The sequence below is a fragment of the Coturnix japonica genome, chromosome 7 (genome assembly GCF_001577835.2).
Source record: "Coturnix japonica isolate 7356 chromosome 7, Coturnix japonica 2.1, whole genome shotgun sequence".
Taxonomy (NCBI): domain Eukaryota; kingdom Metazoa; phylum Chordata; class Aves; order Galliformes; family Phasianidae; genus Coturnix; species Coturnix japonica.
In genome coordinates this window covers 30,891,842-30,901,851 of record NC_029522.1, presented here as the reverse complement: position 1 = coordinate 30,901,851, position 10,010 = coordinate 30,891,842, and positions in this window count along the sequence as shown.

Here is a 10,010-nt window from a genome sequence, read left to right as displayed (position 1 = left end):
GCTCTGTGCACTTGTGACAATCAATAAGAGAGGGAGCTATGAGATACGCCTGCCTGCTCTGGAACGGCTTGTTTGTTGTCATTCCTCGGGGAAACTGTCCCAGATATGTTAATCCCTGTAAAACTATTATTCATGTCATACTATTAAGTTTAATGCCTCTTCACATATCTTGATAACGAGGGGGATAACACGGCTGGGTTAACGTTTCCATCGGTATTTTTCACACGCAGTCCCATTTTGATTTATACAGCGCGGTTTCTCGCTCTGCTTGGTTCACATTCCCCATTTTGCTTCAGCTCTGATTCCTTTCTAGACTTTCACAGCTTCTCTGCATTCCACGCAGGGAAGTATTATATGTATATTAATGCCACCCATATAATCCAGTATTATCGCTGGTAATGACTACTGATCTCGTATAAGATTTTATGGGAATATCAAGATACGTTTTTCTCCTCTCGCAAGTCATCAGCTTCAACACTTCCTATGACACGAATAAAACAGTTAAGAAGAGTGCTTTTAGCACCGCAATGATTGCTTGACGATTTAAATCTCAAATTGCCATCAGAATACCTACCCGTGTAATGCCAGCTACCCAAGCTTCCGAGGCAAGCACTGAACGCCATACATAAAACATGAGCCTTCCAGCTCCCGCTCCCTCCTCCTTTCTCTGTGTGTGTGTATGTGTGTAACTAAACATACATTAAAAGAACATTATCAAGGCTTAAGGTCAAACGCTTTGTGTGTTAGGAAATGCGCGTTTCCTGTGTGTCGGAAACGTGGGCTCCGGTGTGAGCACGCAGTGATAGTCATTAATTTAACCATCACAAATTATGTTTTCCATAGAACTTATTCAGCCCACAGAGCAATATTGTCACCTTAACGAGCAGCTATTCAGAAACATCTGTACGTCTCGCAGCTCCCCGTGTAATCCATGCTTCATTTAGGGCCGCTATTCAAAACCTTCTTCTCAACACATACCAATTTATTATCTCTTTCCTCTTCTCCGGTACTTATCTCTGTCATGTTTGAGTTCTTAACAGCTGAAAAGAAATTATTTTTCACGGGTACCTTGTGAGACGACATGATCAGAGTGTGCCTGTTTGACAAATGAGAAGCAATAAGGTCACAAGTACCCGCTAATTTCGACGGAACACACCAGCCTTGATTCATTCGGAACACTTAACATTATGCAGCACTTCAGAGGTTTCGCACAGAGCTCCCGTTGTTTCTGTGTGTAGTGCTAAGGGCTTAAAATCAGAAAGCCCCGAGCCACGCTGGGTGTGTAGGAAAGGAACGAATCTCACTTGGTGATTGTCTGTGCAAAACATGGTCCATGCAGCCTGACTGGCATCACGCAGGAACCCACAGCATGTGGGGGAGCGATCCCTTGAACCCACAGGAATCCAAGGGTCAGAAGGTGCAAGAGTCAGGTCACCATGGAGGGACCGAGATTTTGGCTGCCTAAACCGGGGCCTTGTTTTCTTCTGTTCCAAGGAGGGTTTAAAATTGATGGTGATATGGGGAGAATGAGCATCTGGGTCCTGTGCCCTGAGGTTGGATTAACAGCTATGTGGGAACAATGGCAACTGCGAAAATAAGTGCTACTGATAAGGAATTACGTAAATAGGTAAAATTAACTCAAGGCATCTGTACCTCTCTCCCACTTGGCCAACAGCTCACTGTGCGCCCAGGATTGAGTGGGGAAGAAACAAAGCTCAGCTGCTCCAGGTGTCGGGAGCTGAGTGCCATGCTTTCACAAGGTTATATGTGCTCTAACATTAATCCAGAATCCCTTAATGACACGAGGTAGGGCAGTAGGACAGACAACAAGACATTTCACAATACTAATCATACTGTAATTGTTGTGATGTGAGTGGGAATTCCACGTCTTGTGTGATCTGGGCTGACCCAGCACACCTTGGGGCTGTGTTCTGGCACTCATTGGCAGAGCATTGCCACGATGCTGGCTGTGCTGCTCGTCTCCATTTGCAGAGAACACAGAGGCTGTCGTCCTCCTCCCATGTTTGCTCCCTTCCTGTAGAGCCGTGGAATCATTAGGATTGGGAAAGACCTCTTGGATCTCCAAGTCTGACCCCAACCCACCCCACCATGCCCACTGACCGTGCCCCTCAGTGCTACATCTCCATGGTTCTTGAGCACCTCCAGGGTCAGTGACCCCACCACCCCCCTGTTGCAGCTGTGCCACTGCATTACCATTCCTCCAGAGAAGGAATTGTTCCTAATATCCAACCTGACCCTCCCCTGGTGCAACCTGAGGCCATCGCTTCTTGTCCTGTTGCTGTTACTTGGGAGCAGAGGCCTACCCCCACCTTGTCATAACCTCCTTTCAGGGAGCTGGAGAGAGCCATAAGTGCCATCCCGCCATCAGAGATACACCTGCATTTTGTGACACCTGAGCATTTTGCAGTTTGTACCAGACAGGATGCGTCTCATTCACGTGTACGTCTGAATCCCATTTTTGAACTGTTTTGAGATACCCCAACACAATGCCAGGACCAAGACAAGCAGCAGAGCAGGGGCTCAAGGCTCAGTGCCCTCCTGCTGTAGCTTATGCCCCCTTGGCCTCGAATCAACACTCCACCAGAACAGGGCTTATTCCTCCTGGGTAAATGCAGCCAAGGCAGGAAAACTCCTGGATAAACACAATCTCATGCAAATCTAGTGGCGGCCGCTTTGCTGTTCCATTATGTATGATCTGTTAGTGCTCGCAGTAGGAACAAATCGCACGGCCGGGTGCTCTACCATCCATGAAAGCACAACGCATCTCAAGGACGTTTCCTGTGGTAGGGTGGTGCATGGAACAGTCCTCCCCAAGGAGGAAAGCCAAAAGCTTTCAGAAGGTTCAGATCCCACACCTTTAAGGTGTGTGTTTTGCCTAAACCCCTCGTGCTGTTCTGCATTCCTGCGTCGTACAAGATCAGCGCAGCATCTTACAAAGCACCGAGTATCCGCAGGCATTGGAGTGCAGCGATGGCAATACGGGATTCCAGTTGAACAGAACAAGACAGTTTTATTTTTTCAAAGCCCCATCCAAACTGAAAAAAAAAAGCCCCACAAAACCAACATCCAAAGTCATATTACAGTGATGGGGATCCAAACCCTAATCTGAACCAAACTGATCTGAAGATCCTTTGAAATCTGGTGGAGAAAATCCTATTGAATTTGGCTGGGAATGAAGTGGTTTCTAGCTGTTGTTTGAGAACACCCTGCAGACAAATAGTTTTCATTTTTGGTTCCTGGAGGTTAATTATGGAAATTCATTGTAGTGGATCAGCAGTCTCAGTTGCTGGGGAGACAGTAAAACTGTTTGGTGTGAAACTCTAGCCTGGAGCTGGAGGGAGATTTTCTGACACAACGGCTTTCCATCAGAAATATCGATATGCTGGAAGCAGAACGCTATGGAGAACTACCCTGCTAAGTCATTTTGGCTGCAGCTCCACCAGCTCGCTGTAGTTGTCCTGAGGAAGGGAAAACTGCTGCTTCTCACCTCCATGTGTGCTCCCCACCCATGCACACCATGCAGAGCCACAAGCAAACACAGCAAGTTTCAGAGGAAGGAGCTGCAAGATTCCTCTTTGCCCAGCTGTGGAAGGGAGCTCACTCCAAGTCTTGCTGCCTATGTTGGACGCATTAAACATTAATTACTCAGCTGTGTTAATTCATACTGAAGGCAAGACTGAGCAATAAGAATTGAACCCTGTCCTCGGATAAAGCCACATCAGCGTGCTGCTGTGGGAGCCTTGAGCTGTGCTTTCCCTTCCCACAAGCCCGTGCTCAGCACATCTCAGTGAGCGGGTGCCCTTGTGCTTCCCAGTGTATGAAAGCTCAGGTTGGATTTAAGCTGGAACATGTATTTGCAAATCAAAGTTAAGCCTCATTTTTTTTTTGCCATAAAAGGTATGGAGCAAAATTCCAGTGCTGAATTTACTTGTCTTGCTGCTCCTCGACGTGGGAAAAGAATGCTTCCTCCTACAGATCTCTTCCCAGCCCAGGTCTTCCTCCCTCCAAGGCTTGCCCATGCAAGTTGTACCTTTTCTGGCATGAGCCCACAATTAATTATAAGGATATAATAACCTCTTGTAAGGAAAGATAATTGCAGGAGCCAGGCCTGGTTCCCTCGATGTTTGCATAGCTTTTCTCCCGCTACATTTACCACATCAATTGGTGCGAATTGTGGTTCCTATGGGTCTAGGGGGGGACCTGGCATGAAAATCTCCTCTGTCCCCTACCCAGTGCCCAGTAATGGAGCAAGGATTAACTGCAGGAGCTGCAAGGGTTTGGAGTAACTCCTGGTGCCACCCAGCCTGGGACAGTACCCATTTCCCTGGTGGGTGTTGAGTTAGGGGAGTGGAAAGGATGCTGGGGGGAGACGTCGCTCCAACACACTAAAAGGAGGTTGTAGTGAGGTGGGGATTGCCCTCTGCTCCCGGGCAACAGTGATAGATGAGAGGCGATGGCCTCGGGCTGCAGCAGGGGAGGATCAGGTTGGTATTAGGAACAATTTCTTCTCTGGAGGAATGGCAGTGCACTGGCACAGCGTCCCAGGGAGGAGGTGGAGTCACTGTCCATGGGGGTGTTCAGTAACCATGGGGATGTGGCACTGAGTGGGCATGGTGGGGTGGGTTGGGTTTGGACTTGGGGATCTTTGATTTCTTTTCCAATCCTAATGATTCCACCATGCTATGATTGGTGCCTGGCCACAGTGGCATGGCTGGGAGCAGGAAGCAACAGGCACCACTGGGCCATTCCATCAAGTGCAAAAGGTTTCAAGCACCACTGCATGGCGCCTGGTGGGGAAGCCCCTTGACACCCAGAAATATGGCCATTACAGGAACACAGTGTGGGATTTTTCCCATGACTGCATTCAAGCTCAGCAGAGTGGAGAAACCAGCTTCATTTGTTGCGAAACCCCACTTAAGTGTTTGCAAAGGCGCAGGTTGCTCCATCCCATCCCGGGGCTCAGGTCACGATCCCCCTCTGCCCCCACACCTCCACATCCCACTGGCAGGAGCAGTGCAGTGCCCAGCTCCCATTCTGCAGGGGAAGCCTCTGAAAGTAACACTGCCCACAGCAGTGCAATGCCAGCAGCACAATGCAGCGCTCCTATTGATCTCAGGGAGCATCGTCCCCAAGTGCAGCAGGTGTGAGGACACGGTGGAGGGCTCTCCATGCTCTGTCCTTCCTGCAGGCACTAGGAATCCCCCTCCCAGTCCCACAGCCCCGTGATGCAATCGATGACATCAGCAGAGTCCTGGGGCGCTGCTGGCTTTGCACTGAGTCACCCTTCAGCAAGCGAGCCCGATAAGGAAGAGAGTGGCAGAGTTCCAAATAGCACAGATGCCGGTTTATTTTGAACCATACAAGCAAGTTCTGCATTCCATGAGGGATCGTGGCACCTCCTCCTTTCAGAAGTACTTTTTGAAACGAGAAAATGCCCCAGGCTTGGATTCAGGGCTGTTTTTGGAGCACATGGTGACGTTGTGGCTGTTCCCTGTTTCTCACAGTTTCCTTGCAGCAATGCACATCATGTCCAGCACCTTCTCTGTATGCATCCCCAAAGCATGGAATAGCCAAAGCATCATTCTGGATCAGACCTGGATGGAGGCAAAGTTCCAGAGGGATCATCTTAAGAAATGAGGCCAACATGGTTTTCATTTGCAATGCTAATTTGATGAGGTGCAACGGGTTAATGATACGGGACATGCCACACTCCATTAAAGGGCTGCCAGCATCGCTGAGCTCCGTGTGCCCCACAAACACAGACCCTTCCCTGCATCTATATGGCACTTCATCCCCTTCTTCAGGGCATGGATCTACTACTTTAGCGGGGCTGCTGAAGCAGAATCATCGCAATATCCCCAGAGCTTGTCTTAGCATGCCCTGAGCAGCTCCATTTTACAGTGCTGAGCAGGCAGCCAGCATTCAGCATCCTCAGCAGCAGAGCCATGCCCCACATTGCCTTGTGCAGATATGGGCACTGTCCCTACATGCTTAATGGAAAGGAATGTTGTTTCATTGCTAGATTTTACAAGCCAAGAGGGGGCTTGGGATCCTGGGGTTGAGTTTCTAATCCATTTCTTTTTGTGGATCATAGATTCACGGAATCATTAAGGCTGGAGAAGGCCTCTAAGACCACCAAGTCCAACCCCAACCCACCCCCCATGCCCACTGCCCATGTCCCTCAGTGCCACATCCCCACAGCTCTGGGACAGCCCTGGGGATGGTGGCTCCTCCACTCCCTGAGCGCTGTGCCACTGCCTGGCTGCTCTTTGGAGGAGAAATTTTTCCTGACTTCCAGCCTGATTGTAGTCTTTACCAAGCACTTTCTTTTCAACTTGCTCAGAAATATACATTCTGCCTTTTCTTGTTTGAGTTCTCTGTGTTAACTGAAGTAGGAAGATAGAAACAATCTATTACAAATGGGTTTGCTCTTCACTCTGCTGCTGGTGGTCCTGCAGACCTGCTGGGTGGCTGTTCTGGGCACAGGGACACTTCCTTGAGGGCATCCTGCAAGGTCCGTGCTGTGGTTCTCATCCCAAAGGCTTCTTCTCTTCCTGCCATCAGGCCAATAATCACACTGCTATGTTAAACACAGCTTCAATTTTGTACACACAGCACCTACGGCATTTCACACGGAGGGAGATAATGACCATTTTCCTACCACCACAGGGCAGGTGACACAGAGTAGGGGTGAGCTGTGCAAGAGCACTCAGTCATATTTGGAGAAAGATGTTTCTGTAAGGACCCAACCCAACCCAAACAACCTCACGGGTGCTCATGTACCCAAGGTAACTCGGGTGGCTCAGCATCCCAGCACCAGGGCACGTCTCCCATCCATGTGTGACACTGGGTGCATCCCACAACACTGGCATGTGGCAGCCTCCGGGGCTTTTCCCTGCCAGCACCTTCCAGATGAGCTTCCCTTGCATTAGACATTATGCATTCCTGTATTTAAAGCATAGACAGTCTTGTAATTAAATTCCAGAATATTTAAAGGGCTTCTTGCAGTGCTGTGCAGCTCTCGCGGCGCGGAGCAGCATATGGTGCTTTTATAGTCAGCTCGTGCTGCGACAGCTGCGTGTGGGAGCCATGTGCAATCCCCATCCCTTCTCAATGGGCACAGGCAGCACCTCCGAGGGAAGGGGCAATTTGGGATCATTCCACCTGAGGTTCTATCAGCTGTGGCACTACTGTGCAGCTCAGAGTGATGCCCTGGATGCTGTCCCCTTGCGGGTGACTCACGCCTGTGCTCATCCCCTGTTCCCAGCACGCTTGGTGTGAAATTTTCCCATGCTTTTCCAGGAAACTCATCCTGTGCACTTTTCCTTGGAGCGGGCCGTTAGCACAGAACGGAAATCCACAGGCTCCGAGCCAGGTTTCGAAACTCCTCTGGCAGTAATGCAGGGACAGCAGTATTACATTTGAAAAACAAATGTTGAGCAAAACCAATAACCTTTGAGCTGCCGGTTGTACAAATATTGCCTCTCCTCTGCTCTGTGCACAACAAAAATAGCACGAAGAAACCGCAGGAGCATGGCTGGGCTCCAGGTGACCTCTCCAGCTAAATATCTGCTGGGATCGCTGCGCTGGGGCTGAGGCATCTCTGAGGCAGGCGATGCTTGTTGTGCTCCAGCCATCCCCTATGGAGCACGCTCCCCACGAGCACTTCTGTCTGCTGAAAGGGGGCAAGAGGAAAAAAGTCAGCACGTTAGGGAGAAAAAAGGGGAAAAAATGCATTAGCTGTCAGAGTTCAATCCTACGTCAGAGTCCCGGCGCTTTGCACTTTATTGTAGGAAATGCCAAGGTGAGCGATGATGGTACAAGAACAACACAGCCCTCCGTGCAAAGCACTCATATCTTTATATTTGAGGTCAGCAGTGACTAACACAGCAGTGAGTGGTTTTTCCTGGTCCCTCTGGCATGCTGCCATGTAAAAGCATGCATCCTGTTAGCTTTAGGAGTTCTTGCCTGGTGTGTGTGCGTCCAAGGAAGAGAAAACCAGGGGAGGGCTGTGCACGCACCCAGCCACGTGCTTGTTGTTCTGCATGCACCCAGCCCAGAGGAATCCCTGCATGTGTGTCCACACGCTCTCTGCCCCGAGGCAGCATATTGCAGGGCTGGGTTTGGGCTGCCTGCTGTAGGGCTGCTTCTACCAATGGGCTTTGAATGCAGGCTCATTTTGGCAGCAAAACACCCGCCAGTGTGAGCAAAATGCATAAACAAGTGGTCCACCCTGCACTCCTTCTTTAAACAACTGGCTTCTGAAAGAAGACAGAAGGAAGCACATTTACAATTCTGCCCTGATCCCTCTCCTTGCAGCCCAGTGTGTGTTCTGCATTCATCACCAGATTACTCATGCATTGGGCATCTTTACCACGTCAGCTTTATGGCAGAGTCATAGAACACACAGATTCTGTTGCATGGTTTCAGTGCGCTCAGCTTGGACAAATGGGATGAGTGTCCCTGGATGGAAGCTGGAGCAATTGGCCTGAGACATGGCCAGCTGAGGCTGCGGGCTCCCTGCATCAGCAGGGATGGAAGCAGTCCTGCTGTTGCATATCTCATCCCAAAACAAAACAGAAAGAGGATGCAGCTCAGTGACACTGAGAGGCATTGCTCCGCTCCCTGATGCAAAGTGAAACTTGGCATTTTATTCCACTTATGTTTTAGATTTAGCAGTTTGCCTTCTGGCTGAGCTTCCCTGGGCGCAGGTGGGATGCTCAGGTGACACACAGGCTTTAAGTATCACACATTGCAGCTTTCAGTAATGCTAGCTTGTCCTGGAAATGAGGGTGACAGGAAGGATGAGGGAGGTGATTGTCCCCTCTGCTCTGCCCTCCTGGGGCCCCACCTGCAGTACTGCGCCCAGGCCGGAGGTGTCCGGCATAGGAAAGACATGGAGCATCTATTGGAGCAGGACCAGAGGAGGGACACAGAGATGCCCACAGGGCTGGAGCACTCCTCCTATGAAGACATAAAGTCACAAAGAACACCTCTTATTTTTACTTACTGCTAGAGGTAAAAATTGAACTCAGATTTCTGGAGGTGAAAATACTCACTTCTGTGTATTTTAAGGCTCTGTTGAAGAGGTTTATGAAGCGTTTTTACCTAAGCCACGGGGAAGAAATATAGCATTGTAAAAAGGAACAAAGAGGTTCAATCTCAAAAGATTGATGAGCATATCCAGAATGTTATGGGCTTATCCGGGTCACCTTTTTCATTCTTACCCAGTAAGGAAATTAATGAAGCTCCCGAAGTTATTACCTCTAATTCATGACCTATTAACAGCAATAAAGCTTTAAGAAAGCACAAGAAACATTATTGTGAAGGGCAAAGGAAACGCCAGTGCATGGTCCTTTGTGGTTTATCTCAATGATTTGGATCCCCCCATCAGGAGAGAGGAGCTGCAGGGTTGGATCGCTGCCCCAGGGCCTGCTCCTGCATTTTATTGGAGCCCAGCATATGTAATCCCAACAGTTAAGAAAAATGGTGATTGGGTAATTAAAGGCCGAGTAATCTGACTTTATTTAAATAAAGGTACGAAGGAAGGAGCCGTTCCAGTCACAGAGGTAAATGGAAAATGATATAAAATTGGAGCAAAGGTGAAACAAAGGTTAATTGTGCCTGACTTAGCTAAGAAAATGGATTTCTGTGACAAAGGGAATATTGGAGACTGCATCTACCTGGGCTTCAGTGGAGCATCTCGTGTGGTACTGCAGGAAGGAGGGGGGACAAGGAGCAGGTTTGGGAGGGATGGAGGAACCTGAGCAAGGCAGGTGAAAGGCAGAGGAGAAGAGTCACTTCTCATCCACACTGCAAGCAGCATTGTTTAATATTTTCACTAATGGACATAAAAAGTAATAAAAGTGGGAGCACGGTGATGAAATCTGCTGATGGCACAAAACTAAGGGGAGACGTCAATAACAAGAGGGCCTTGAGGACAGGAATTGCAGAGAGGAGACAAAATTCAATAGAGTGAAATGCACTTG